Source organism: Montipora capricornis, chromosome 14, assembly GCF_036669925.1.
Source record: "Montipora capricornis isolate CH-2021 chromosome 14, ASM3666992v2, whole genome shotgun sequence".
Taxonomy (NCBI): Eukaryota; Metazoa; Cnidaria; class Anthozoa; order Scleractinia; family Acroporidae; genus Montipora; species Montipora capricornis.
In genome coordinates, this window is record NC_090896.1 from 19,532,020 (window position 1) to 19,537,019 (window position 5,000).

Genomic DNA, 5,000 nt, shown 5'->3' on the forward strand with positions numbered 1-5,000 from the left:
GGGTGACAACTGGCAAAGAAAGCAAAGGAACTTTGTGATCGATTGTTGCTGTCCAAAATGTCTGATGTGAAATTTGGGAAGGTTCTCAAGTTTACTTGTCAAAAGATGGAGGATGAGCTTGTAGAGTCTGCTTGTGTCCATGTTTGTTCCCACCTGAATGAAGATGAGGAGAGTGGTCTCTGGTGGGTCAACACAAGCACATTCACTGAAAAATTGGTGCCATTGTGTGACATCTCCAAGACACTCGTCACAGCAAACGATGATGACGATATAAACAAATTGTGGATCTTGAATTATGGAAGAAGTAGATACATGTAGACTGTAACATGTTAGCGAGTAATCACTTGGTGAGCTTTACTTTCGCAAACTTCACACTCAGGATATTAATCTGTTCAATGTCACTTCAGCAAGGGTTTGCACTGTAATACGTTCTGCAATTCAGACTTTACATTCTGTATCCATTAGTACACACTACCCTTACCAGCTTATGGAGGAATCTCTCAAGAACAACTTAAATTTTAAAACAAACTGAAAGGAAATAACTTCGTACATCCATGTGATGAAGCTGTTCAATTTGAACTTATGAGTCTTATATATACATATAGCTTCTTATATTACCAACAATTTCTATCTCCTAGCAATTATTTTGTTGCCAATTTATCTGGATGGTTATAAATTAACCTCATGTTATGCTACAAATAAATAAAAAGAGTGATCCACACCTTTTTTTCCTGTTGATGTGTACATCATTTTAATTTTTGGCGGAACTCATTCAGATTATTGTTCTTTCATTGTTAATAGTTCATATTTAAAGTTCATTTGTAACCAAACAAAAAAACCGTCACCTTACAAGTGGGACCTAAAAGCCATTCACGAAACCTAACAATAATTGAATGTGCGTCCACTGGAAAAGCAACCATCCACCAGCACTCCTGAGAAACATCCCAGAGAAGATTAATAAGAGACTGAGGAGCATCTCATCAAACCAAAGAGTTTTCGATGAATCTATCCCACCCTAGCCAGATTGTAGTGGATACAAACACAAACTCACCTATAATCCTCAACCTATAGGGAGGCAGTGTGGCCGAGTGCTTAGGGCCCGTGCCTTGAGATCCAGAGATCCTGGGTTGTGTTCTGACCACCCATTTAATTTGTTTCAGGTAGTCCCTAGTTCAACTTCCTGGCACACATAAAATAGCCAACTGGTTTGCCTCCTGCCAGTTGGGTTTCTTAACAATTGTATATATTAAATGCTCGGATATTTTAGCTACTAGCCACTCTGAAATCCGAGGGTAAACAAAGTATTATTATTTATTTATTTAACCTACTCAAGCACCAACAAGTTATCGCAAGAGAAATCGCCAGAGGTACATCACATGGTATAATCCCCCACGGAACGTAAAAACAAACCTAGGGAGAAAGTTCCCTTAATGTTGCCTGACGATTGTGGTAACCCTTTGGCCATACGGAACAAAGAAATAAAATGATAAATCACTCCTGAAGTCTTGAACTGATCAACACTGAATCCTATAACAGTTGAGCACTCCTCGAAAAACTGTTCACCTCAAAATTATATATGTATCCAAGCAATCCCTATTATTTTCCACATAGCCACTGTGAGAAAAAAAATCCTCCACCAGTTGGTTTGACGTAACAATGGCATCATTTGACGATGCTGAAACATGCAGACTAGTGGGTTGCTATTTATTGTCCTGCCTAACCGAAAAGTATGGCAACAGCATCAGCCTATGCAGAGACGATGGTTTGGCAGCTTTAACTCAAAGCCGCAACAGATCGAAAAAAAATCAAGAAGTGTTTCTGCCAAATCCTCTGTGAAAAGGACCTAAAGATTACAGTCGCAGCCAACATTGCTAAAGCAAATTTCTTAGACGTCACCCTAGACCTCCAACTTGGCAAGCATTATCCCTACACAAAAGAAAGAAACATTCCACTCTATGTTCACAAGAAATCCAATCATCCGGAATCCATAAACAAGTGCCCCTGTCAAAAAGTGATTGGTGTCTACAAGCATACTAATGTCTAAAAATGTATATTTGCTGAACTCCAGATAAACCCCCAATAAAAAGTGTTATTTGTCGCTTTAATCTACGGTGAAAGTGGGAAAAAGGCGTTTGCAAATGAGAAGGATTTACCTAGTCTTTGTTGTGGAATCGACGTACATGGTTGCTAAAGCAAAGAAACGCAGTGCTTGTTCAAAAGATCAATGCACTATTTAAGGGGAAACTCCATCCTGAAAGACAGTCTTCAAGGAACTGCAAAGCTTGTTTCAGGCGGTTCAAGTCTTTGAACAAAAAGTCATTGGAACTCAGCTCGGATCTGCAGGAGTTCAGAGGAAAATTTGATCGAAATAACCTCCCTACCTTTCACGCAGACAAGATCCAGAGGTATCATGGCTGTCACTGGGAAACAGCTCCAAATCAGTCTTGAGACTCTCATCAGTTAGCAAAATCCAGTCCGAGTTCTTCAATGAGAAAAAAATCGAAAGTGTCTCGTCAATTGAGATGGAACATGGCGCGGTGATGCAAAACGTTGTAAAGATGCAGGCAGGAATCCAAGGAGCAACTCTTTTGCCGAGGGATTATTAATTTTTTTGTGAAATATCAGGCTGACAAAAATAGAACAGTGCTTTCTGTTAAGTGTATCACCAATTTTTTTTCTTTTTATGTACTGGTAAATTATCCCTTTGCGAAACAGAACAAAACAATCAAAGACTGTGACATCACTAATGTCGTTAAATTGTTAGCCCTTGGTTTGAACAAAGCTGTGATGAAAACAACAGTCAGGAATACAGCACTGGCAGATGAACTGATTGAAGTTACGTTTGAATTGATTGATAATGAATGTCAATTACTCTGCAGAATTGTCTTCAAACAGCTCAGCCCAGAACTAAATAATCTCAAATGTCAAAAATTCAACCTTGTGACCATATCAAAACTCACATGTATACAGAAAACGTTTTGGAGGCTTTTTGAGAGCTGCAGAACAGAAATGACCTTCGTATTTGAATATTTTAAATCCAACTTAAAGCTGCATGGAATAATAATATAACAATCTGCAACAATTTTGTGATTGGAATTGCATGTGTTCATAATTAACTATCCCTCACAGTTCAAAGAAAATCTTAGGATAACATGATACCTGTGTACTAACAGCAATTGTAGATCCTGCAAATTAAGTTGTTATTTTGTCCAGCAATATATTGAAAAAATATCTTAAACAAAAACTTAGCAAGCATATCTTTTTGAGGGCTTGGAAACCTTATTCAAGCATGGACTGATAATGGCTCCAAAATCACTAGCGCTCAAAGCCAATGCTCTTGGAGAGGGTTGTGACAAGATGGTGCAAGACTGGAAACACCAATGTGAATCTGTAGTTAATAAAAGAAATTGTTTTCAGTTCATGAAGGATCATTTTGTACAGGTAACTTATTTGCCCCACCTGCCTTGTCTATCTGAGGTTAAACAATTCCTAAGAGAAGTTTAGCAGCCAACCAGCCAATGAAGTGAGTTCTCCTCCTAGGGACATTACAGCAGTTACAACACCTTTGATTTGAGTACCTTGAATTTGACTTTAACCCAAAGAACATTCTAGAGAGCAAGCACATGCTCAACGCTTCAGAATCCCCTTCCTATCAAATAAGAGGGAAAATGTCGATCTTGAGGTTAAAGTTCAGCACATGGGCCGACAAAATAAGAATACATCTTTTCACTGGTGTCTTTTCTTGTTGCCTTTAAAGACAAGGTAACTCACTGGCAATCATCTTCCAAATTTGCATGATAAAACACTGGCTGACATTCCAATATCCCAAATCTTCCCATCACAACCAGATATTCAGAATCTTAAACAAGGCTTTGCTGCTCTGTGACCAACAAGAACAAGACGTACGCCCTTCTAGATATGTGGCATACACAAGAGTTCATTACGCAGAATGCAGAGTGAACCACGATAAATCCAAGCATGGTTTGGTGGTTAACGATGCCGTGATACCCGTTTTTTTTGCAGACGTTACCCATACAGAGCCTGTCACAAATACAACTGAGTTGAAGACACAGGATCATATTTACAACTATGGTTGCTAGCATATCAGCATTGCGCTGTTGATAAGGGATGCATAAGACTCCGACAAAGAAGGAGATGGTGGATGCTTTTCGCAGATTTGGAAGTTTTTGACCTTCCTGTTTCGTCTTTGAGGATGTCACAAATATGCCCTTGCTGGTCTCAGAAGACTAGTGACATCAACGGAAGGTCTCTTGACACCACGCACAGCTCACTTGTTGATGTGGAACAGATTTGCTAGACTATAACAAGGTGCAGGCATACGCATCTCCAGGAATGAAAGACCTGAAGAACTCAACAAAGTTTCCAAAGAAGATATACACTCCTTGGACTTTCCTAGCAACAATACTGAAAGTGTAGCCAAAGCCACACGCTCCACTGGTCCTACTGACAAGTTAGTGAGACAGTCCAATACAGAGCTCCAACGACAAAGTAAAAGTGGTCATCAATGCAACGAGAAAGCTACATGAACCTCAACAACTATTCTGAGTCAAGTGCATCTCAAAGCAAAAGTCTTGGACTGCAAGGAGACTTGTGATGTGATCTTCAACTTGGACCTTGGACAAAATGGATAAACAAGCACAAAAAGCAGTGGCATCGTCAAAATCGTCACATGTACAAGCCTTCTTGACTTAACATTCTTGTTGTAATACCCACCAAAAGTTTGCTGGGCTCACTCACAGTTTTTTCAGGTTTTGCCTTGTTCTTTGAGAATATCGTTTATTAGCCAGCAAAATGTTTCTTCCAGATCATCTTTAGCCTTTTGAAAGACATATTTTACATTTTCCTCGTCTGGAGTCATCCTTACAGTTTTCACATGTGACATGTTCAGCATTCGTATGATTTGCTTCCTCAACTTGGTGCTTGGTGCCGTTAAACAAAAATTGTGCAGAGCATGTGGGGAGTCGCAAGATATTGAGAAA